This window comes from Stegodyphus dumicola, chromosome 12 (assembly GCF_044657685.1).
Source record: "Stegodyphus dumicola isolate Sdum_Otavi_A_Nest chromosome 12, ASM4465768v1".
NCBI classification, from domain to species: domain Eukaryota; kingdom Metazoa; phylum Arthropoda; class Arachnida; order Araneae; family Eresidae; genus Stegodyphus; species Stegodyphus dumicola.
Window position 1 is genome coordinate 107,440,722 of NC_140779.1, and position 14,230 is coordinate 107,454,951.

Consider the following 14,230-nt stretch of genomic DNA (forward strand, 5'->3'; position numbering starts at 1 on the left):
GGATTCGAACTCGCTATCTCTGGGATTGGAGTCTAGCGCTTTACCGCTCGGCTACGCTGTCCTCTTATCAGACTTGTTATTTGAAACTCTCTTTGTCCCTTTGAGTTTTTGCACCATTGATGACATAAGGCTGAAAGTCTGCGCATGCGCTTTCACATGAAAACCGCGTCACACATTTGTTTTTACACGACGGCTAGGATTTCTTTTGGCTTCTTAATCATTACTTTATTCATTGCTGTTTTAAATGTAAGATTTTACCACAGTTTAATTTTTTTTATTATTAAGATATTTTTAATTGTTTTCAATTTTCATCTCATTCTTACTTTTTTTAAGTTATTAGTTAATTTATTAATTTTTATTTTATTTTTTCCCCTTTCCCAAACATAAATTTTATTTTTAACTTCAACAAAAGTGAATTTAAATTTTCTTTTTACTTTTTATCTTGCAAAGTTTATTTTTTTTTATATTTAATTTTCTTTTTGGTTTTACAAAAGTAATATTTATTTTTACGAATTGAATTTTTCCTTTTCACTTTTTTATTTTGCAAAAGTTTTTTTTTTTTTTTCCAAAATTTTTTCCTTTTTGTATTTTTACTTTATTTTAATTTTTTGTTTAACTTTCTTTTTGGTTTTACAAAAGTAATATTTTTATTTACGAATTGAATTTTTCTTTTTCACTTTTTTATTTTGCAAAAGTTTTTTTTTTTTTTTTTTTCCCCAAAATTTATTCTTTTTCGTATTTTTACTTTACTTTATTTTAATTTTTTTTTAAACTTTTTTTTGGTTTTACAAAAGAAATATTTATTTTTCCAAATTTAAATTTCCTTTCCGCTTTTTATTTTAAAAAAAGTTGTTACTACATTTTTAACTTAAATTTTTTACAAAAGTAATATTTAGTTTCATAATTTTAATTTTTTTGAGTTTTTTGTTTACACAAATGTTTTTTTGTTACATTTTTATTTTACCCTTAATTTTTTTGCCTTGTTTTAAATACAATATGATGTTACATTTCCATTTCTCCAAAAGTAAACTTACCTACATTTCTGTGTCTTTGAAATTTTAAGCTGGAATTTACATGCATATAACTTCACTAGATAATATTTTCTGTAACATTAAGCCAATATACACAATGCTCTTTCTATATAGTTTAACTGGAATACTACATTTCTTACTTTTTTTACTACTAAGTTGGAGATACTCAGAACTTTTCCTTCTAATGCATTGTACTAACTATTAATGCCTGTATTAACTTTTTTGGCCAACTCTACAAAACTTTTGATTCCCTTTTACACGTCTTACTTTTATTCAAAGGATTCACCAAACTATGTCTGACAAATGTAATTTTTACACTTTCCATTTACACATTTACCCTTATATTTAACTTATAAAACATATTCATGCTGTATTTCTGATTCCTTTTTCCCACAATAAATACAGACTTACACATGTTTCTTTATTGTAAGACTTACTAACTTTAAAACAAATCTTACAAGGAGCAATAAATTTTCATGGTATGAAGCCCACTCAAACCAATGCATGGAGCATTTCTACCCAGTTAAGTTTAGATACATACCAAAAGTACTTCATTTTTTCTTATTTTACTCTACAGATATTTATACATATATATTCAGAACACTCCCTTTCATTCAGTAAGATTCATTTATACTACTAACACAAATTTTGCTAACTCTTTGAAATATTTTACAAAAATATCTTGTATTTTCTTGCACACATCCTACTTAAATCACCAAACATACACTGAACCTTGATTTTTCCTTCATGTGAAAACGTCACTCGGATTTTTAATATGATTCCACCATTTACCGCAGAACTTTATAAACACTACTCTATTTGAACTTATCACAGCCTAACTCTCTTAACAAGGTACAGAAGATTGAATTATATTTTAACTACAGAGAAGAATATCCACATTGTAATGAATTATTTTAAATTTGAATTATAATCACATTTTGTGAAGGAGAACTTAAGTCTATAATACACATGGAATTAATATTCAGCCATGGAAATGAAAATTTATCGCCTTTTTCCCAATTTGGAATATAAAAATTTGTTAACTTGGAATATTTTTAACGTATTCATTGTAACTTAACTGAAAAATACTCATATTTCCCATTGTCAATAATTTATTTAGCACTGAACTCTTACAGCCTTTTGAGAACGAAATTTAATTTATCATACCTGACAAATGACTCCTACATAGTTATGATACATTACACGAAATACTGAGTAGAGTTCCAAATAATGATCTAACATAGTAATTAACATAAAAGACCTAACACAAATAATTTTAAGATAGAAATTTCAAACTGACATTGCTTACTAATGAACTTTTACAGCTTTTTTTGACTGACATTTAACTTCTCATAGATAATAAATAAAATTACACACAAATAATTATACAAAATAGGTAATAATGACAGAAAGTCCATATAATGATCTACTATAGTCACCAACTTTAAAAATTTTAACGCATTTCTAATATAAGAAAGACCACACTTTTTTGAAAAGCATTATTTTAATTAAACATTGGAGCCACGCAGTCCTGCGCACATGCATAACATCTTTATTTATCATGAGCATGACACATAATAAGTAAATAAAATTTTCACAAAGTACGAAACACATTTCTCTTTTAACTGAACTGTACTCTTAAGAAAAATGCAGTATGGAATGCTTAGAACACTCAGGGCCACAGTTCCTCATTTCCCCACGCATTGACCAAAATATACATGTACTTTAAAAAATCAGTTAAACAAATTCAAATGTTAGTATTCAAAGAGGAATACTTCACAAATTAGATGAAAGAAAGGTATACAATGAACTTGAGTGAAAAATACACAAAAGCATGTAAGGACCGAGAAAAAGATGTATTCGTGGAGAACTTTTTTAAGATAAACTTGCTCTATTTTTGCACATGGGTTACATTTTGCATTTCAGATTAAGGAAACATTCAAGATAATTCCTGTATAACTAGGGATTTTATTCACACTTGTTAGTACTGTAATTTATTAGAACAGTCACAGACATATAGGACAAGTATGCCATTTCTAAGGAAAACAATTTTCCCAAGCCAGACTTTAACAGTGAAATATAAAAGGGAATAAGAATATCCCATATTTCAAACAAAATTAGTATCTGAGTATGCAAAAACATGAACAAGAAACGAATATTTTTTCTGAAAATGTTCCGAATGGTTTAAGTCAGGACTAGTTTCATGAACAGAGCATGAAAAATAATGATGAATTTTTAATTTTATTTTGTCTGTAGTACATTTACTTATGCTAAAATCTTCCATTTTGCTTGACTGTACTTTACATTCAGACCTAAGTTGATAAATCAGAGTGATTTTTGTGTTTTAAAGCTTCAAATTCAGAAATACTACAGCTCAAAAGCAAAAAGATTAAAACGACAAGAGAATATACTGTAAGCAAGCGAACGTGATAAATGACTTTTTGGGCTGAATTTCATGAATTCATAGATGGGGTGCAAAATTTTAATGCACTGTATATGAATTATTTTTCAAATGTATTACGATCACCAACTTTACATAGACTTTAAGTAAACATTTCATGTTAATTTACCATTTTATCTATGTATTTACTGAATTTTTGCATTTTGTTTATAAATATAATAACAAAAGGACATAAGAGAACATTTGTTTCTTGAAAATGTCCATAATTTTACCCAACTATTATTTCTTTCGTAGCTTTGAAGTAACCTATTAAACACATAGTTATCTTGTATTGACCAGACAGCCGTTGGTCTTGCCAATGTCTGAGGGAAGTCACAAAGCTAGAGAATTTAAGTAATATTTTACCAGTACGGAGAACTTCTTACGGCGTTTTCAATGAAAATTGACCGAATTTAGTAGTACATTACTAACCTAGGAGTCTTTAACTATTTTTTTATTCGAAAAAAAACACACCAGAAATTATCATCAAGATTTTCCATACAGATATATTGTACTACTTTTCATGCCATTACATTTCAAATGAAATTTGATTCATTGTCAGATAGTTAAATGTTTGTTATTTTTTCGCATACGAATGCATTTTCGTGTCTCACATATGCTCATTACATATGATTTAACAAAATTACGAACAAGTTAGAAGTTAAATTAATATTTCCTGAAATACTGTATATTTCATTCCGGAAAGTTTACGTGAGTACCTTCATTTCGAAACCCCTAATGTTTCTTTTCCTGAATTCAAAATAAATTTTGAGTGTAGAATTTTCAGTTTTGACAGAAGTTATTCGAAAGTGGCTGTGATGTGTTCGTGTTTTCATAAACCGTTTTTGTGAAACACCTTATTGGTAACCTTTAGAACAGTTTAAATATTACCATTTTTTACCTTACTGCCACTGCAAATCATTGAATTTTCAAATATTTTCCTTTTTTATCGTTTACAGTGCCTCGTAAAGTCTTGAGAACAAATTTTTACTAAATACTTATATCATTCGATTTAATAATTTTGTTACACGTTTGGAAGATTTAACTTCACTATCACGCTAAACCAGAAGTTAAGAAAAGAAATGTAATCACTCTAAGTCACCACGATGACAGACTTGCATTGTCATAGACGTTTTTCTCGTGAAATATATTTCTTTCTTAAAAGTTTATATACTAATTTCTTTAGAAACATGTCTAAGAAAATACATCATCTTCATAAGAAACATCAGATTTGATTTAAATTAATAATAAAATAAGAATCATTAATTTGTAAATATATTTCTCTTTGACTCAAAGGTTTCTTTATCATATTCGAAATGAACAATTAATTGTACATAACTAATATATTGTATTGATGAACCAGAGTTATATTTTACCTTACTGCATTATATTTCAAAGTGAATGTGTTTTATTGCATATTTTAATAAAATCTTAAAAGCTTAAATGACTGTTTCATTACAAAATTTGTACTTTCTAACTTCATTCTACTGAAACGAAAACATTCATAACTTATTACGAAGAAAAAGTTTTACATATTATACTTTTTGATTAATTTTCATACCACAGTATTATCTTTGAAAATTTGTTTCCTAATCCACTGCTAATATATTACTAATTTTCGCTCTTTCAATACACTTCGTACGTGATAAAAAAAACTCAGTTTAGAAACTTTTTTCCTTAACGCCTTGTATTGCATTGCTGAACCGGGGCCATGCTTTCATTTTTATTACATATCATGCGAATATTTTAAAAAAAGCATATTTTTTCCTTCTGTTAGCACAATTTTAACCAGCATTTTACTATTACAGAGACTTCTTTAGTAAAATTTCAAGGGTTAAATTGATCGTTTCATTATTAATTTTGAAGATTCTGGATATATCCTATTTAAAAGTTCATAACCGATTAGCAAAATAATTTATATATGTACTTTGTTGTCCTCTTGGTTAATTTTTAAAGCGTTTTTCAACTATAACACTTGATTTCTAGCGAAGTATCGAAATGATTATTTACTTTCCACTTTTTCCAAAGAATTTCATAGACACATATGTTCAGTACAGAATATTTTCCTAACTTAAAAATATTATTACCAAAATAGAAAAATATGCAAAATTTTCCTAAAAATGTATATATTTGTTTTTTTAAAACATGTGCACGAATATCCACATTTAATTACTTAATGTGTACTTTCCTATATCAGAACTAAAATTTCGAACGAAAATTTTTTAAATAATGTCATATTCCATAAAATTTATGTCTTTGTGATGTCATCGTCTTTTCGCAAACGTTTTGAGAGTAGACGTTTAGACATTTCGAAACTGTTTTCTCTTTGCTATTGGAAACTATTTTATCTTTGCTGTTGGTATATGCCAATGAATTCTGGATACTTTTTTCTCTTGGTTTATCTTCAGCTTATGAGTTATTTAAATACTTAAAAATATATTTGTAGATCTTTTATGTTGACACTTGTGATAGATTTTTTTTGGACGTTTTTGGAAAATGTATTTTATTCATGTGAATGAAACTGATGTTTTCTTTAAATTTTATTATTCAGAGTGTTAGTCAATTACGATAGAATGCCGGATTTGTTCTCTTTATTCAACATTCATATGAACTTCGGTATTCCAAATCCCTCACGCAAAATGTAATTTTTCTATCAGTAATAGGAAGACGAATGGAATAAATGCAGGTTACATAAGATACATAAGATAAAAAATCTGGAAGTAAAAGACATTCTCCAGATCTAAACAATTCAGTAGAATGTGCAAATATTCATCCTATTCGAAGCTTATTTTTTCAATTACATAGAATATAAAATGTAAATTTAATAAAAAGAGATATAATGAAGATCAAGTATTCTGCAAAATCTGGATGGTAATTATACAAAATTAGTCATAGAGGAGGTTTTCGTAAAAAGTGGCTCCAGCGGAGGAAACACGCCGGCAGTCTTCTGAAGATCTAAGTGAGCACCTGATCTTTGCTCTTACAAAAGCTAAGTAGAATTGTAAATTCTACGTAAGAGCGAAGATCAAATGACCACTTAGCGTTTCAGGAGACTGCTGGCATGTCTCCTTCGTTGGAGCCACTTTTTACGAAAACCTCCTCTATGACTAATTTTGTATAATTACCATCCAGATTTTGCAGAATACTTGATCTTCATTATATCTCCTTTTATTAAATTTACATTTTATATTCTTTGTAATTGAAAAAATAAGCTTCGAATAGGATGAATATTTGCACATTCTACTGAATTGTTTAGATCTGGAGAATTATGAACTTTTAAATAGGATATATCCAGAATCTTCAAAATTAATAATGAAACGATCAATTTAACCCTTGAAATTTTACTAAAGAAGTCTCTGTAATAGTAAAATGCTGGTTAAAATTGTGCTAACAGAAGGAAAAAATATGCTTTTTTTAAAATATTCGCATGATATGTAATAAAAATGAAAGCATGGCCCCGGTTCAGCAATGCAATACAAGGCGTTAAGGAAAAAAGTTTCTAAACTGAGTTTTTTTATCACGTACGAAGTGTATTGAAAGAGCGAAAATTAGTAATATATTAGCAGTAGATTAGGAAACAAATTTTCAAAGATAATACTGTGGTATGAAAATTAATCAAAAAGTATAATCTGTAAAACCTTTTCTTCGTAATAAGTTATGAATGTTTTCGTTTCAGTAGAATGAAGTTAGAAAGTACAAATTTTGTAATGAAACAGTCATTTAAGCTTTTAAGATTTTATTAAAATATGCAATAAAACACATTCACTTTGAAATATAATGCAGTAAGGTAAAATATAACTCTGGTTCATCAATACAATATATTAGTTATGTACAATTAATTGTTCATTTCGAATATGATAAAGAAACTTTTGAGTCAAAGAGAAATATATTTACAAATTAATGATTCTTATTTTATTATTAATTTAAATCAAATCTGATGTTTCTTATGAAGATGAGGTATTTTCTTAGACATGTTTCTAAAGAAATTAGTATATAAACTTTTAAGAAAGAAATATATTTCACGAGAAAAACGTCTATGACAATGCAAGTCTGTCATCGTGGTGACTTAGAGTGATTACATTTCTTTTCTTAACTTCTGGTTTAGCGTGATAGTGAAGTTAAATCTTCCAAACGTGTAACAAAATTATTAAATCGAATGATATAAGTATTTAGTAAAAATTTGTTCTCAAGACTTTACGAGGCACTGTAAACGATAAAAAAGGAAAATATTTGAAAATTCAATGATTTGCAGTGGCAGTAAGGTAAAAAAATGGTAATATTTAAACTGTTCTAAAGGTTACCAATAAGGTGTTTCACAAAAACGGTTTATGAAAACACGAACACATCACAGCCACTTACAAATAACTTCTGTCAAAACTGAAAATTCTACACTCAAAATTTACTTTCAATTCAGGAAAAGAAACATTAGGGGTTTCGAAATGAAGGTACTCATGTAAACTTTCCGGAATGAAATGTACAGTATTTCAGGAAATATTAATTTAACTTCTAACTTGTTTGTAATTTTGTTAAATCATATGTAATGAGCGTATGTGAGACACGAAAATGCATTCGTATGCGAAAAAATAACAAACATTTAACTATCTGACAATGAATCAAATTTCATTTGAAATGTAATGGCATGAAAAGTAGTACAATATATCTGTATGGAAAATATTGATGATAATTTCTGGTGTGGTTTTTTTTTTTTTTTTTTTTTTTTTTTTTTGAATAAAAAAAATAGTTAAAGGCTCCTAGGTTAGTAATGAACTACTAAATTCGGTCAATTTTCATCGAAAACGCCATAAGAAGTTCTCCGTACTGGTAAAATATTACTTAAATTCTCTAGCTTTGTGACTTCCCTCAGACATTGGCAAGACCAGCGGCTGTCTGGTCAATACAAGATAACTATGTGTTTAATAGGTTACTTCAAAGCTATGAAAGAAATAATAGTTGGGTAAAATTATGGACATTTTCAAGAAACAAATGTTCCCTTATGTCCTTTTGTTATTATATTTATAAACAAAATGCAAAAATTCAGTAAACACATAGATAAAATGGTAAATTAACATGAAATGTTTACTTAAAGTCTATGTAAAGTTGGTGATCGTAATACATTTGAATACAGTGCATTAAAATTTTGCACCCCATCTATGAATTCATGAAATTCAGCCCAAAAAGTCATTTATCACGTTTGCTTGCTTGCAGTATATTCTCTTGTCATTTTAATCTTTTTGCTTTTGAGTTGTAGTATTTCTGAATTTGAAGCTTTAAAACACAAAATCACTCTGATTTATCAACTTAGGTCTGAATGTAAAGTACAGTCAAGCAAAATGGAAGATTTTAGCATAAGTAAATGTACTACAGACAAAATAAAATTAAAAATTCATCATTATTTTTCATGCTCTGTTCATGAAACTAGTCCTGACTTAAACCATTCGGAACATTTTCAGAAAAAATATTCGTTTCTTGTTCATGTTTTTGCATACTCAGATACTAATTTTGTTTGAAATATGGGATATTCTTATTCCCTTTTATATTTCACTGTTAAAGTCTGGCTTGGGAAAATTGTTTTCCTTGGAAATGGCATACTTGTCCTATATGTCTGTGACTGTTCTAATAAATTACAGTACTAACAAGTGTGAATAAAATCCCTAGTTATACAGGAATTATCTTGAATGTTTCCTTAATCTGAAATGCAAAATGTAACCCATGTGCAAAAATAGAGCAAGTTTATCTTAAAAAAGTTCTCCACGAATAACATCTTTTTCTCGGTCCTTACATGCTTTTGTGTATTTTTCACTCAAGTTCATTGTGTACCTTTCTTTCATCTAATTTGTGAAGTATTCCTCTTTGAATACTAACATTTGAATTTGTTTAACTGATTTTAAAGTACATGTATATTTTGGTCAATGCGTGGGGAAATGAGGAACTGTGGCCCTGAGTGTTCTAAGCATTCCATACTGCATTTTTCTTAAGAGTGCAGTTAAAAGAGAAATGTGTTTCGCACTTTGTGAAAATTTTATTTACTTATTATGTGTCATGCTCATGATAAATAAAGATGTTATGCATGTGCGCAGGACTGCGTGGCTCCAATGTTTAATTAAAATAATGCTTTTCAAAAAAGTGTGGTCTTTCTTATATTAGAAATGCGTTAAAATTTTTAAAGTTGGTGACTATAGTAGATCATTATATGGACTTTCTGTCATTATTACCTATTTTGTATAATTATTTGTGTGTAATTTTATTTATTATCTATGAGAAGTTAAATGTCAGTCAAAAAAAGCTGTAAAAGTTCATTAGTAAGCAATGTCAGTTTGAAATTTCTATCTTAAAATTATTTGTGTTAGGTCTTTTATGTTAATTACTATGTTAGATCATTATTTGGAACTCTACTCAGTATTTCGTGTAATGTATCATAACTATGTAGGAGTCATTTGTCAGGTATGATAAATTAAATTTCGTTCTCAAAAGGCTATAAGAGTTCAGTGCTAAATAAATTATTGACAATGGGAAATATGAGTATTTTTCAGTTAAGTTACAATGAATACGTTAAAAATATTCCAAGTTAACAAATTTTTATATTCCAAATTGGGAAAAAGGCGATAAAGTTTCATTTCCATGGCTGAATATTAATTCCATGTGTATTATAGACTTTAAGTTCTCCTTCACAAAATGTGATTATAATTCAAATTTAAAATAATTCATTACAATGTGGATATTCTTCTCTGTAGTTAAAATATAATTCAATCTTCTGTACCTTGTTAAGAGAGTTAGGCTGTGATAAGTTCAAATAGAGTAGTGTTTATAAAGTTCTGCGGTAAATGGTGGAATCATATTAAAAATCCGAGTGACGTTTTCACATGAAGGAAAAATCAAGGTTCAGTGTATGTTTGGTGATTTAAGTAGGATGTGTGCAAGAAAATACAAGATATTTTCGTAAAATATTTCAAAGAGTTAGCAAAATTTGTGTTAGTAGTATAAATGAATCTTACTGAATGAAAGGGAGTGTTCTGAATATATATGTATAAATATCTGTAGAGTAAAATAAGAAAAAATGAAGTACTATTGGTATGTACACTGGTGTGCAAAAATTAAGGACGAAGTCGAAAAATTAGCATATCAGCTGAACGAAGAGGCAGAGCGGACAGAAAGGCCAATCAGGAGATTAAGTAAGGTGATGTACGGTAGCACATGCGCAGATATGCAGGTAGACGTAATGGGGGAGTGTCTGAGTAGTATAAAGCATGTTGTCAGTGTAAGATCAGTATTTCTGTCAAAGAGATTGCACGCCGTATAGCAGTTAAAGTCACACCGAGTTGCTGCCTCAGCGAGAAATGGCGAATAATCAATCTGTTAGACGACATCTGGATACTTTTACCCGAGGTCGAATCATTGGTAAGTTGGAGGAAGGCCGCAGTGTGACAAGTGTGGCTGCAGAATTCGGAATTGCTCACAGCATCGTTTCACGACTTTGGAGACAATTTTAAACTACAGGAACAGCTATCTGGGGGTTTAGTAGTGGTCGTTCACGAGGAACCACATCCGCAGATGACCGGTATATTGCCTTACAGGCCAGAAGAAACAGGCGGCAGACAGCGGGAGAAATCACTAGACACACGACACAGGCGACTGGACGACCGATATCGCGTTTTACCGTGGCCAGAAGACTGCACGGTGGTGGTCTGTTTGCACGACGCCCTGTACGGTGTGTACCTCTAACGCCTGCCCATCGGAGAAGGCGTTCTCTGTGGTGCCGGGAACACCGGAATTGGAGAGACAATGAATGGGAACGAGTACTCTTTACAGATGAGAGCAGATTCAGTCTGAGTAGCGATTCTCATCGCATACTCATCTGGAGAGAGCGGGAAAGCCGCAATCATCCGTCGAACATCATTGAAAGGGACAGTTATGGAGGTCGCGGTGTTCTCGTTTGGGAAGGCATCATGCTTGGTAGTCGTACAGACCTTCACATCTTCGACGCAGGTTCAGTCAACGGGACCCGTTATTGTAACGAGATTCTTCTTCCATATGTGCGTCTTTTTAGAGGCGCTATGGGTCCGCAGTTCCTTTTCATGGACGACAATGCACCATGTCATCGCACAGTAGCTGCCGAACAGCTCTTAGAGAATGAGGATATTGAACGTATGGATTGGCCGGCACGATCTCCGTATCTCAATCCCATCGAGCATGTATGGGATTTTCTAGGCAGACGCTTGGCAGCTCGTACCTTACCACCAGTAACGATTCCGGAGCTTCGATTGGCGCTGCAAGATGAATGGGCAGCAATGCCTCAACAACTCACTGACACCCTCATTCTCAGCATGGGCAGACGCTGTGAAACCTGCCTAGCAGTCAGGGAAGATCCTATCCCCTATTAAAGACTGGATGTTTCTTGCTGTTCACCCATCACAGGGATGTTTCGGCCTTCAGTCTCATTGCGCTCCATGCTACTTTTTCAATAAAGCTTCTTTTTATCCCTCTGATTTCTCTTTTAGTAAGTGTTGCTTACATTACTCATGTCCTTACGTATTGGGGATCTTACGGTATTAAATGTGTTGATTTGAAAACCTTTTTTTACAAAGTTATATTGAAAAAACTGTCTCGTCCTTAATTTTTGCACACCAGTGTATCTAAACTTAACTGGGTAGAAATGCTCCATGCATTGGTTTGAGTGGGCTTTATACCATGAAAATTTATTGCTCCTTGTAAGATTTGTTTTAAAGTTAGTAAGTCTTACAATAAAGAAACATGTGCAAGTCTGTATTTATTGTGGGAAAAAGGAATCAGAAATACAGCATGAATATGTTTTATAAGTTAAATATAAGGGTAAATGTGTAAATGGAAAGTGTAAAAATTACATTTGTCAGACATAGTTTGGTGAATCCTTTGAATAAAAGTAAGACGTGTAAAAGGGAATCAACAAAGTTTTGTATAGTTGGCCAAAAAAGTTAATACAGGCATTAATAGTTAGTACAATGCATTAGAAGGAAAAGTTCTGAGTATCTCCAACTTAGTAGTAAAAAAAGTAAGAAATGTAGTATTCCAGTTAAACTATATAGAAAGAGCATTGTGTATATTGGCTTAATGTTACAGAAAATATTATCTAGTGAAGTTATATGCATGTAAATTCCAGCTTAAAATTTCAAAGACACAGAAATGTAGGTAAGTTTACTTTTGGAGAAATGGAAATGTAACATCGTATTGTATTTAAAACAAGGCAAAAAAATTAAGGGTAAAATAAAAATGTAACAAAAAAAACATTTGTGTAAACAAAAAATTCAAAAAAATTAAAATTATGAAACTAAATATTACTTTTGTAAAAAAAATTAAGTTAAAAATGTAGTAACAACTTTTTTTTAAATAAAAAGCGGAAAGGAAATTTAAATTTGGAAAAATAAATATTTCTTTTGTAAAACCAAAAAAATTAAAATAAAGTAAAGTAAAAATACGAAAAGGAATAAATTTTGGGAAAAAAAAAAACTTTTGCAAAATAAAAAAGTGAAAAAGAAAAATTCAATTCGTAAATAAAAATATTACTTTTGTAAAACCAAAAAGAAAGTTAAACAAAAAATTAAAATAAAGTAAAAATACAAAAAGGAAAAAATTTTGGAAAAAAAAAAAAAAAAAAAAAAAAAAAACTTTTGCAAAATAAAAAAGTGAAAAGGAAAAATTCAATTCGTAAAAATAAGTATTACTTTTGTAAAACCAAAAAGAAAATTAAATATAAAAAAAAATAAACTTTGCAAGATAAAAAGTAAAAAGAAAATTTAAATTCACTTTTGTTGAAGTTAAAAATAAAATTTATGTTTGGGAAAGGGAAAAAAATAAAATAAAAATTAATAAATTAACTAATAACTTAAAAAAAGTAAGAATGAGATGAAAATTGAAAACAATTAAAAATATCTTAATAATAAAAAAAAATTAAACCGTGGGAAAATCTTACATTTAAAACAGCAATGAATAAAGTAATGATTAAGAAGCCAAAAGAAATCCTAGCCGTCGTGTAAAAACAAATGTGTGACGCGGTTTTCATGTGAAAGCGCATGCGCAGACTTTCAGCCTTATGTCATCAATGGTGCAAAAACTCAAAGGGACAAAGAGAGTTTCAAATAACAAGTCTGATAAGAGGACAGGGTAGCCGAGCGGTAAAGCGCTAGACTCCAATCCCAGAGATAGCGAGTTCGAATCCCAGCGGTGGAGTTACTTTTAAAATTCAGGGAAAATAATATTAATTTCCACAAAAATTCATTAAAGGTAATAAGTAAAATAATGATGTACTAAATAGTTAATAATTAAAAAGTTAAAATTAATGACGTATTAAAAATTAATCAAATAACAAAATAATATTAATCACATGTCAAATAATTAAAAATAATAAATTAAAAGTGATGTCATTCCAAACACGTAGTTCAAGAGTTCGTTGCCACAAACATAAAAAATAGTGTCGTTGCCACAAAAAATAAACAACTTTGAAAAGATCGTTGCCACAGAATCAAAACAAAAGTTTAATGATGTCATTCCAACACGTGATACAAGATGGCGCTGGTGTCGTCACTTCCGGAGAAATCCAAGATGTCGGAGGCCACGCTTTTCTGTGACGTCACTTCCGGTTGTCATGTGATCCAAGATGACGGAGGCGGCACATCAAAGGAACGCCCCCCATTGTGACATCTATTGTTCTCTTACGTCATCTATTGTTATATTACGTCATGGCGGCATCCTTTGACCGCATGGTTACCCCCGGTTACTACTGTTGTCA

General features: G+C 30.0%; 1 protein-coding gene across 3 annotated transcripts in view; it reads left to right on the plus strand.

Moving 5' to 3' along the window:
• LOC118189040 (embryonic polarity protein dorsal-like) overlaps window positions 1-14,230 on the plus strand; it is an 85,244-nt gene that overhangs the window by 61,929 nt on the left and 9,085 nt on the right. The gene's annotated exons all lie outside the window — the stretch shown is intronic.